Source organism: Entelurus aequoreus, linkage group LG24 (assembly GCF_033978785.1).
Source record: "Entelurus aequoreus isolate RoL-2023_Sb linkage group LG24, RoL_Eaeq_v1.1, whole genome shotgun sequence".
NCBI classification, from domain to species: domain Eukaryota; kingdom Metazoa; phylum Chordata; class Actinopteri; order Syngnathiformes; family Syngnathidae; genus Entelurus; species Entelurus aequoreus.
This window is the reverse complement of record NC_084754.1, coordinates 15,045,770-15,058,444: the sequence shown is the minus strand read 5'-3', so window position 1 is coordinate 15,058,444 and position 12,675 is coordinate 15,045,770. Positions and strand designations below refer to the sequence as shown.

Below are 12,675 nucleotides of genomic sequence, written 5' to 3'. Positions count from 1 at the left end.
ATTCACACACACATTCACACTAAGGCTGAAACGACGCGTCGACGTCATCGACGTCATCGGTTACGTAAATACGTCGACGCCGTTTTTGTGCGTCGACGCGTCGCATATTTACGTCACACTACCGTCATGGCGAAGCGCAAAGCAGACGATCAAAGCAGACGATGCAAGCGGTGCGAGCGAGGGGGAAAAAGCACGCCAAAAGTCGTCAAAAGTGTGGGAGTATTTCAATAAACGGCCTAATAATGTTGTTGTATGCACGCTGTGTCGAGCGGAAATGGCCTATCATAGCAGCACAACGGATATGAACGAACATTTGAAAAGAAAACCATCAACTAGTCAATCGTCCGCGTGAGTATACGTTGTCATCATTACACAAAAACATGAATGTGTCATTTGTATCTGCTAGGGGAGTAACGGTATGTGTTTTGTATTGAACCGTTTCGGTACGGGGCTTTCGGTTCGGTACAGTGGTGTACCGAATGAGTTTCTAAGCTAAAGCTAAAGTCTTAACAAGCTGCTTTGCTCCTTCTGCTTCTGTCTCAGCACGCAGCATTGTCCCACCCACACAACCATCTGATTGGTACACACAAAGCATTATCAGCCAATCAGCAGTGCGTATTCAGAGCGTTAGCAGCCAATCAGCAGTGCGTATTCAGAGCGCATGTAGTCAGCACTTCAGCGTCGAGCAGATAGGTGTTTAGCAGGTGAGCATCAGGCAGCGGACTCTCCCCAAATGATAATAAACACCTCCCAGTCAACTACTAGTAACATCACTATGAGCCCGTTGACCTTCTAGAAACTTCAACTGCAGCTCAGCTCACTCGCAGTCCTGGCTTGAGGTGAAGGCTAATTACCTCTCAGTTCCAGCCACATCGACCCCTTCTGAGCGCCTATTTTCAGCTGCTGGGAATATTGTAAACAAGAAAAGAAGCAGAGCATGTAGACATGCTAATCTTTCTTCATTACAACTGTTAGTCACTCACTGGAATGAGTAGAATTGGTTATTGTGTACTGTGTTGGACTGGATGTTTATTTTGCACATTTTAAAATCAATACTTAATGTTTACAGTGCTCCAGAATATTTAGATTGGCACTTTTTTGTATTGGATGTTTATCTTTATTGTTGCACATTTTAGCAAATAAGCAATACTTTCACTTTTGTTTAAATGTTTACACTGTTGTTACAGAATATTTAGTTTTGCACTTTTTTGTATTGGATGTTTATCTTTATTTTTGCACATTTTAAAGCAAAATAAGCAATACTTTTACTTTTGAAATGCTTATACTATTGCAGAATATTAAGATTTGCACTGGATGTTTACTTTTATATTTGCACATTAAAAAGCAAATAAACTACTTTTAATTTTGTTAAATGTTAAAAGTTTTAAATGTTTACATTGTTACAGAATATTTTGTCATGTTGTTGTCAATGTTGACTGAGTGGCCATACTTCTTTTTTTTGTAAATAAAAGCCATGCCTTTTGAAAAAAACTGGCCTACATTTATTTTTTCATCTTCATTTTGAATAAAAAAATAATCGGTAAAAGGAAAAATAATCTATAGATTAATCGAAAAAAATAATCTATAGATTAACCGATTAATCGAAAAAAATACTCTATAGATTAATCGATAGAACAATAATCGTTAGCTGCAGCCTTAATTCACACACTGATGGCGGGAGCTGCCATGCAAGGCGCTAACCAGCAGCCATCAGGAGCAAGGGTGAAGTGTCTTGCCCAAGGACACAACGGACGTGACTAGGATGGTAGAAGGTGGGGTTCGAACCCCAGTAACCAGCAACCCTCCGATTGCTGACACGGCCACTATACCAACTTCGCCACGCCGTCCTTAAATAAGCTTGTTTGTTTAAACAACTAGTTAAACTACGGAAGTGTAAATGCAGATGTAAATGGTGTACTATGTAAAGTTGTTTATGGCTGTCTTTATTACATTATCTTTTAATATACTGTACATCTGTACCTTGTTTGCTATATTATTGCAAATACTTTCAAAATGTGCACTCTATTCTTACTATACTGTCATGTTTTGAACAAATCAATTACTTGCAGTTTAGTAAAACATTTACAAAACATTCCTGTACGACATTCTGAATACAAAGTCGCATTTGTATTCAAATATTGGGGTATTTTCTTAGGCAAATTTTATCTATGAAAGCAACTAATAACATGTGATTAATCATGATTAAAGGGGCTGTTTGCAACTTGTTCACAGTAACATTTTTCAAAGCAAAAACTATAACACCATTGACGAGCTTGTGTTACAGTTTTTTATCGAGTACAACTGCGAGATAAGTTTGATAAGGAAGGTGAGAAATCCTGTTGAATACAAGAAAAAACTAAGTGCAAAATCTGAAGGTGGTGATTCCCCTTCCCTCTCTGCAACCATCACCACTTTTGCCAACAATAGTCTCCAATGAAGGTAAAAGTCACATTAAATGATCAATTTCATTCATCATGTCTACGTATTTTGCTGTAGATTGTTTTTTAGATGTAAAACTATAATTATTCTCTACAAAATGTGTTTTGTGTGCGTATTTTGAAGTGTTTGGATTGAGTAATTGGATTTAGATTTCTTAAGGGAAGAACTGCTTCGGTTTTCATACAATTCAGTTGTTTTTTTCCAAGACGGCGCCACTATAGTGGCTGCTGGTGGCAAGAGCTCTGTGCTCGTGTGTCATCCTTTTGTGTTCCTGGTGCTTCTCTCTTGTTTTCATGTGGGTTTTTTTGCATTTTGGTTCTGGACCCTTTGGGACTGTGTGACAGTCTGCGGCGCTTTTTTGTGAACTTCTGGATCTGCCTCCCGGGAGCCTTTTGGCCATGGAGACCAGCTGCTGGGTCTCTGCCACACCAGAGTCCGTTTGGAGAGACTGGAGGAGAGGAAATGCAGATGAAGAGAGAGGGCTGCGGAGCTGGCGCCGAGCGCCGGGACGGACAAGCTTCACAGTGTCTTGGCTGAATGAGCGTGTGTCGGACACCTCGGTCTCCTTGGACGCATCCTTGCTCATCCATGCAGACTGGACACTGGCCGAGAGTTAGTGGGCGGCCGAGGGTGGAGTCGGCTCTCTTGGTTGCTTTGTTGGGTCTGCTCCTGTCTCTGGCCATGCTTCCCCCACCCCAGCAGACGATGGCGTGGAACACCGCAGAGGCCAACACAGTGTATATGGGTGTTGAAATGATGGTTTTGTTTGGTTGCTTGTCTATGCATGGTGCAATCGTGTGCGCGCAATGTATATTATTGGTTAATTATTTTTTTGTTTTTTTACTTTTGTAGCAGTATGGTTGCATCAGCTCTGCTCTTTTAATATCTTTAATGTCCTTTGTGTTCTTTGATGTTTGATGCTACAGGGTTTTTTTTTCCTCGGCCTCAGTCTGGACCCCCTCTCCAGGGGACCAGGCTTAGACTGAATTTTTTTTTTTCTTCTTACCTGTTTCTCACCTTTTTTGTAAGGGGCGCCGGAAGTTGGCAGACCCGTCAGCGATCCTGTTCTGTCTCCCTGTAATGTTTGTCTGCTCTTGAATGGGATTGTGCTGAAAATATTAATTTCCCCTCGGGGATTATTAAAGTATTTCTGATTCTAATTCCAATTTTTGTCTGACCTTTTGAGACGGGTTACGAATGAAAACCGAGGTGCCACTGTATACAGTCTTTTAGTCTTTTTACAAAGTTTAGTTAATACATAAAAGTATCTATGTGCTACCTCGCACTTTTGGATTTTACAGTGTGTGGCTGTCTGTGTCAAAGGTTTGAACATCTGTTTTGAAGAGTTTTTGAACTAGTAGTAGTTTTCGACAAAAAACTAATTGCAGCAATTGCGAAGGATCACGTTTTCTTTTGAAAAATGGCCATCAAAGTTGGTACATTTTGAAAACAAATGCTCTTCACAATTGGGTTAAAATCATTTGAGTTCAAATTTATCTTTTTGCATTTTAGTGAAAATGAAAATGGGACGCACAGTGGAAATGTGTCCAAGGTTTACAAAGTATTTTGCTAGAAGCCAGCTGGGATAAGCCGCAGCTCACGGACTATTCTAATGGATGGAAGGAAGGATGTGTGTTGGTTAGTTTTAACCTCCATGTTAGGTCAACAGGGGACCTTAAATTCCCCAAATGAATGAATGTTTGCCCATATGTGCCCTGGAAAACAAATCACTGCTCTGCAATAAATATGAACACATACTGGGAAGAAGGAAAGCCAGCATCATCGGATGGATGAGGTGTGGCCTTGCCGCCCACCCCTAATGACAGAGCAGCCAGTGGTCGGATGTGCTATAATACAATACAACACACATGAAGACAGTAGAGTCTTTCACACAAGTCTGAAACACAATCTCCTTTCTTCAGTCAACGAGTGGAGAGTGGCGGCTCGCTGGGCCTCAGGGGCAAGGGTTTGGGCAGAGGTGAGGAGAGAGATGTTTTCGAGAGGGGAGAAGTAGGACGCATGGAGGGTGGGTGGATAGTTGGGTAATGAGTCACTGGAGCCTCCTTCAAAGCCTGCTCTGCAACCTCAACAACCCTTTCCTTAACACCCGAGCAGGGAGGTCCGCATGCAGGAATCTGGGCCTGGTTGGATGCATGGAAGCACTGATTGAGCAGTACACACACACACACACACACACACACACACACACACACACACACACACACACACACACACACACACACATACACACTGGAGCTAGGGGTCAAGTTCTTGCTGCAAAGGGTGAGGGAATATGGAGGACGCATGTACAGTAGCACTTGCCTGTGCTTTGTGTGCAATGCAATTTATTATCTTTACACACAGAGCTGGACTTTATGCTAGAACACTGGAATTGGAATTGGATCTGAAGAAATGTGCATGAAAAGTGACTTTGTATGATAATTGTACTAATGCTGGCATATAAACAATATTTATAATAAATACATTCACTGCAACGTTAAAAATAACAAGAACTTATCAAAGAGATTCCTATGTGCGAGCACTAAATAACTGTTATCTCAGCTAGGTACTGTAATGCTTGACTGTTTTATCAATACACACACACACACACACACACACACACACACTTTATGATAGTTTATTCTAAGATTAGGAGTTTCAATTCAGAGATTTTATTACAAGCTTTGCAATCTAGCGTCACATAACCCCTGTTAGGTATAGAGATAAATGTGTATCTTTTTATGCAACCAAACACAAATGGATTAGCAAAAATAATACAATTAAAAAATAAATACAATTAAAAAATACTTTAAACAAAAATAAAGTTTTGGTTGCAAATCATTTTGTTTCTGTAACCCAAAAAAAAGATTTACAATTACAAAAAAAAATTTGCAATCAAAATAAAGATAGAAAAAAATAATAAGTTTAAAAATGAAAAAGATGCATTTGCAACCCAAAAAAGATTTACAAACAAAAATAATGGATTTGCAACTTCCCAAAATTTTTTGCAACCAAAACGTTTTTTGATTGAAAACACTTTTTTTTTTGTTTCAAATCAATTTTTATTTCCAATTATTATTGTTTTAGTAATAATTTTATAATAATCATGGCGCTGATCAGAATGCTTATGACGATTTGTATGTGTGTGTTATTATAAAACAACAAAGACACAGCATTGGGGAGCTGCTAGTTGGTGAACCTTAGACCGATTGCTCAGGTTGACAAATGCATTAACAATTTAGTACAACACGGAAATGGGTGAAATTTTCTTACGGAGTTCCAGAACTAGCAGCTGCGGGAAAAGGGATGAAAGTACGGCTACTACGAAATAGAAAGGGATCGTAAGTCCTACCGAAGTTAAGAGGCAGTTCTTCATGACATAACCACATATTGTCACGTGGGGGTCGCATCAATTATATTATGTTTATAAACTCAGGAAATATGTCCCTGGACACATGAGGACTTTGAATATGACCAATGTATGATCCGGTAACGACTTGATATTGGATTGATACCCAAATTTGTGGTATCATCCAAAACTAACTGAAAGCATCCAAACAACAGAAAAATAAATGAGTATTACATTTTAACAGAAGTGTAGATAGAACATGTTAACAGAGAAAGTAAGCAGACTTTTACAGTAAATGAACAAGTAGATTAATAAATCATTTTCTACCATTTGTCCTTAATAATTTTGACAAAATAATAGAATGGAAAATGACACAATATGTTACTGCATACGTCAATAGTTAAATTAGGAGCTTTTGTTTGCTTAATTACTAATAAAAGACAAGTTGTCTTGTACGTTCACTATTTTATTTAAGGACAAACTTGCAATAAGACACATATGTTTAATGTACCCTAAGATTTGTTTTTTCAATAAAGCCAATACTGCCATTTTTTGTGGTCCCCTTAATTTAGAAACGTATCGAAAAGTACCGAAAAGTATGGAAATAATTTTGGTATCAGTACCGGTACCAAAATATTGGTATCGGGACACCACTAGTATGAATATTTGCAAAGTGTTGGCTTAAAAAAAACAAGATTCTGGCAGCAAACATGTCACATCTTTGCGTTGATGTCAGTAATGATCCTGTGTGTGTGTGTGTGTGTGTGTGCTATGGCTCTGTCGGATCATCGGCAGCTGTTTCCCGCCATTTGCGAGAAGAAAGAAGAAGAACGGCGCTAACACGACAAGACCGGATGCTGAGGGAACAGGAAGTGGATGATACCGTGTCGCATGTAAACAGGACGGCGACGAGATCAAACGTGTAACACTTGCGCAGATGTCTCATCTATCTTTAGTTAGCAATAAAAGCACATACATGCTCTACAGGTCAAAAGTCATCCAGGCCACCACCCAGTCCATAAACGTTTAGAGGGTGTGATAAAAATGATTGAAAACTCCCTCTTCTCTGTGTTTAAGTAGACTCACTTCCTTTTCAGTGATTAATTAGAGCTATTAATGGCGACATGAAGGAGTGATGAATGCGCCCGAGGCCAATGTTTTGTCTTGTTACATTTTCGGGACAACTCCATCAAACAAGTGGAAGGACTCCGCTGCCTTGACAACAAATAGAGATAATAGCTGTTGCTTGAATGCCAGCTGCATGGTAGTGATTTAGCAACAATCGGACTTGAAAACATGGGATCACGCCTCGCACTTTTAAGGTTAAGTGGCTCTTCCTGCCGTCTGCGTGAGTGCACCTGTCTGCTCAGGAGCCACACACAGTATCAGCGCTTCCCCTCCCACGAGTTGGGCGGCCACTGACAGGAAAAAGCACCGCTCTATTCCCGACAAACGAGTGCACACACCTCACAGATAAAGCAAATGCCAATGATTCATCGTTCCGATCACACCAGACCAATTCTCGCGAGTCGACTTTGACATAAAGTAGGAAGTTAATTTGGCATTGCTGTCTGTAATTAAAATAACTACAATTGCATAATATTAAAACAACTAGAAAATTCCCGCGGAAATGTTGATGGGCCTGCCATCTGTGCCCTGGCCAGGGGTCGCCGTGCTTTGAAAATGGTGCAGAGTGTCTGAATCTGTGAGTTTTAGGTGTAACTTTACAAAATGAGCTACCAAGCTAGCCTAAAACGTTAGCATGCTTACATAAAATTGCTAACATTTAGCATGTGTGCTAACATTCGTATGATAACAGTTAGCATGTTTCATATACCAAGTTATAGGCCTACTGAAACCCACTACTACCGACCACGCAGTCTGATAGTTTATATATCAATGATGAAATCTTAGCATTGCAACACATGCCAATACGGCCGGGTTAACTTATAAAGTGCAATTTCAAATTTCCCGCGAAACTTCCGGTTGAAAACGTCTATGTATGATGACGTTTGCGTCAGATAAATTGCTCCCAATTTTATAAGAAAGAAGTTGACACATTGTGAGAAAAAGACTGCTTATAGTAAAACTTTTTTTTTTGTTTGTTTGTAATTGGTTTTTAATCTTCATTATTTACTTCAAGTTATTACTGTATGTCTCATATATATATATATATATATATATATATATATATATATATATATATATATATATATATATATATATATATATATATATATATATTTATTTTATTTTTATTTTTTTTAAATTTATTTTTTTATTTGCTTTATTAATTTTGGCCAAAGGGGACGCATTTCAATTTCTTACACATACTTGTTATTACATATGTTGGCCAGAGGGGGAGCACTTTTAAAACTGACACAGTCAAATTGAAAAATTCCTCCTTTTTTGGACCACCCTAATTTAGATAGATTTCACCACCAGGGGTGCAAATGAGACATTCTCTTTTAGATGCAATGGTTTTCTGTATTGGGACCATGATTTATGTCCTAACTTGTTCACCGGTCCTCATATGGAAGGTACTTTTCCTTGTTGATGTCTCAAGAAGGGTAGAAATACAAGAACACACACACACACACACACACACACACACACTAAGCCTGAAGGAGCAGCACAGCCTCACTCCCCTCCCCTTGTCGTTTTTTGTGGAAGACAAGTCCCAACAAGTCCTTCGTCTCTCCGTGATTCAAAACAAGGTCTGGCGTTTTCGGGACGGGCCTGGGCTGGAACAGAGTAAACAAACCGCCTGACTCCAAAACAAACAAAGCACGCCTTGGTGCACACAGCCTCCCACTTAACCTGTGGGAGAGATCCAGCTGGTCAAGGGGAATAGTCCAGTGACCTTAGTCTAAAATGAAGCTGACAACAAAGACATTACATGAATCCTTTCGAGCAAAATGACTCAAATAACTAAAGGAAATAACAATGTTGAATTAGTTAACTCTAAGGAGTATTGGACCATTTTCTTCAAAAAGTAGGTGCTCGCCATTGCCGGGTATTGCCCTTTTACTTCGCCTCTGGCTGACACTGTAATTATTTTTTAGTCCCCTGCCTGACAAGCATCTAGCAGCTAATTGTGTGTCTATTGTGTGTCTCCATACAGTGTGGAGACACTCCCCTAAGGTAGAGTTGTACGGTATACCGGTACTGGTATAGTATCGCGATACTAATGAATCAAAAACTGTACTATACTCTTTTTGAAAAGTACCGGTTCCCAGGCATGACACGGTGTGTAGACAGAAATAGGACGCATTTTGGCCAAAAAAAACAAAGATAAAGGTGAAGTTATAACACTGAAACGCCCTCAGGAAGAGGTGCTTTAAGACATGGCTAGTCAGCTAGCGGCTAACGTCCATCCCCAGTTGGCAGTGTTTTAGCTACTTCTAAATCACTAATCCTCGCCTCCATAGCAACAAATAAAGTAAGTTTCTTACAAGTATCATCCCTGCAGGACGAGGAATAGCTAAACATGCGTCACTACACACCGTAGCTCACCGGCATCACAATGTAAACAAATGGAATGGGTGGATCTACACCTAACATCCATTGTAATGATACCAAGTACAGGAGCGTATGTAGTCGATACTTCTATAATTACATCAATATTTTTTATTGTCACACAATCTTTTTTCCTTTTTTTAAAATTCCTGTTATGTTCATAAACTCAGGAAATATGTCCCTGGACACATGAAGACTTTGAATATGACCAATGTATGATCCTGTAACTACTTGGTATCGGATCAATACTTAAATGTATGGTATCATCCAAAACTTATGTAAAGTATCCAAACAACAGAAGAATAAGGGATTATTACATTTTAACAGAAGTGTAGATAGAACATGTTGAAACAGAAAATAAGCAGATATTGACAGTAAATGAACAAGTGGATTAATAATACATTTTTACAGCTTGTCCCTCATAATTTTGACAAAATAGAATGAGAAATGACACAATATGTTACTGCATATGTCAGCAGACAAATTAGGAGCCTTTGTTTGCTTACTTACTACTAAAAGACAAGTTGTTTAGTATGTTCACTATTTTATTGAAGGACAAAATAGTTTTTCGATTGCTATAAGAAACATATGTTTAATTTACCGTAAGATTTTTTGTTAAAATAAAGCCAATAATGCAATTTTTTTGTGGTCCCTCTTATCTAGAAAAGTACCGAAAAGTATCAAAATAAATGTTGGTGCCGGTACCGGTACTAACATATTGGTATCGGGACAACCCTACCCTAAGGTAATAATAATCCCGTCCATTACAGCAAATAAACTGAATTTCTTAATAACTTAAGTATCATTAACAAGTGGAGGACGAAAGTTAAACATGTTACACACCGAGAGCAAACCCAGAGCAGCCATTCTACTGCATTAGTTAAGCTAACCGCTAAGTTAGCTTGAAAAGAAGTAAGTGCTTTGTAGACTTTAAGAAGTGTAGATGGTAACATGTTAAAGCTGAAAGTAAGCAGATGTTAACAGGAAATTAACAAGTATTTTACTGGAAGTAATAGAGTAACAGCTGTTGATGTATCAGCATTGCCAATCCATAAATTGTCAATAACAAGAGTAGTATTAGTATATGTTATTTAAGCGACATTTAAACAAGTGTGGGTGGCACTGGGAGCAGGTGGGTAAAGTGTCTCACCCCAGGACACAACGGCAGTGACTAGGAAGGCGGAAGTGAGGATCGAACCCAGAACCCACAAGTTACTGGCACGGCCGCTCTACCAACCGAGCCACGCCACCCGCTAATGTTAGTGGCCAAAATGAGGGGTTTGGGGCTTCCTTACCGTAATATTGATGTTTTTAGTTAATGTAGCAATGTGTATGCTTAATTTATGACAGAAATATGTCAATTATGAAATATAAAAAATACACAAGAGTGAGGCTGCAAAATTTAAAACGCGATGTGGGGAGGGAAGACTGTAAACCCAACCATGGACTTACTAGTGTTAAAGATGGAAACATTATATATTGTGGGGTTTTTTTTCTCCTTAAAGGACACCCCCTACTGATGAGAAATATAATTACACATTCAAGCCACTGTGAAAAATACAAAATGACAGCAGTAAATATGTACTCTTGGCAAGCTGACCAAGTGATGATAAGGTAGTTTTTAATTTAATTTAATTTTATTTATTTTTTAAATAAATGTATTTTTTATTTTATTGAACAATGTACATATTCTCAATGTACATAAAAACCAAGGCACTTTCAACTAGGGATGTCCGATAATGGCTTTTTTGCCGATATCCGATATTCCGCTATTGTCCAACTCTTAATTACCGATACCGATATCAACCGATGCTGATATATACAGTCGTGGAATTAACACATTATTATGCCTAATTTGGACAACCAGGTATGGTGAAGATAAGGTCCTTTTTAAAAAAAAAAAAAAATTAAAAAAATAAGATAAATAAATAAATAAAAAATTCTTGAATAAAAAAAGAAAGTAAAACAATATAAAAACAGTTACATAGAAACTAGTAATTAATGAAAATGAGTAAAATTAACTATTAAAGGTTAGTACTATTAGTGGACCAGCAGCACGCACAATCATGTGTGCTTACGGACTGTATCCCTTGCAGACTGTATTGATATATATTGATATGTAATGTAGGAACCAGAATATTAATAACAGAAGGAAACAACCCTTTTGTGTGAATGAGTGTAAATGGGGGAGGGAGGTGTTTTGGGTTGGTGCACTAATTGTAAGTGTATCTTGTGTGTTTTATGTTGATTTAATTAAAAAAAAAAAATTTAAAAAAATTTTAAAAAACGATACCGATAATAAAAAAAAAACTAGACCGATAATTTCCGATATTACATTTTAAAGCATTTATCGTCCGATAATATCGGCAGGCCAATATTATCGGACATCTCTACTTTCAACAAATCTCAACAATTTCAAACGTCCATCAGGTTGAGCAAATACTGTCTTTCGCAACACATGTAACGGAACTAAAGCAACGGCAAATATAATATACAAATAATAACAATAAATAATAATAAACATATAGGATAAGATTCAAAATTCAAACAGACAAAAAAAGGCTAATCCAAATCACTTTAAATTTCTGCAATAAAAAAATCAATTTAAAGGCTTTTGAAATTTGTAATCATTTTCCAAGATTTAATTAATCATTTGAAATTATTAAGCCCGTTAGAAAATGTAACTTTTACTTTCATAAATAGACATTTATGTAGACATTTAAAAAATATATTTTTATTAAATAATAATGTTGACAAACATTTCTATATTACCATCATTTTATAAATATGCCAAATAGTGATGCTAAGGTAGTTAAGCTAGCTAACTTTATTTGAAAATACAACTAGCTAGCTAACAAATACTTTAAAGTGTACAATTTAAGATAACTTACATTCCCAGTCGGCATTTCTTTTTTAAGCTTTCAGCCATGATGAAGGCCCAAAACACACACACACACACACACACACACACACACACACACACACACACACACACACACACACACACACACACACACACACACACACACACACACACACACACACACACACACACACACACACACACACACACACACACACACACACACACACACCAAGTATTTTGTTTTGGAGCATTACACTAAAAAAGTGTAATTTACTTCTTCAGTTGTCTGACAGTTGGCAACAGTTTGATAGGTGCATTACTGCCCCCTACAGGACGTGAGCGGAAAAGAACCAAACATAAATATACAGTGTGACTGTATGAGTTCTTCCATTGTTACTTAATTACACGGTTAAGTTGGAATCTCAAAACAATAGTTTTTTGGGTTTTTTAACTTGTACTGTTTACACTCAGCTTTAGTACATTATTGGACACTATTGGATCA

At 37.9% G+C, this 12,675-nt stretch overlaps 1 long non-coding RNA gene across 1 annotated transcript in view; it reads right to left on the bottom strand.

The window, feature by feature from the left end:
• Window positions 1-12,256, bottom strand: part of LOC133641821 (uncharacterized) — a 24,543-nt gene extending 12,287 nt beyond the window's left edge. Inside the window, exon 1 of the long non-coding RNA XR_009824341.1 lies at window positions 12,199-12,256. This is a non-coding gene — a long non-coding RNA (uncharacterized LOC133641821). The remainder of the gene's footprint in view (window positions 1-12,198) is intronic.
• Between the last annotated feature and the right edge of the window lie 419 nt (window positions 12,257-12,675).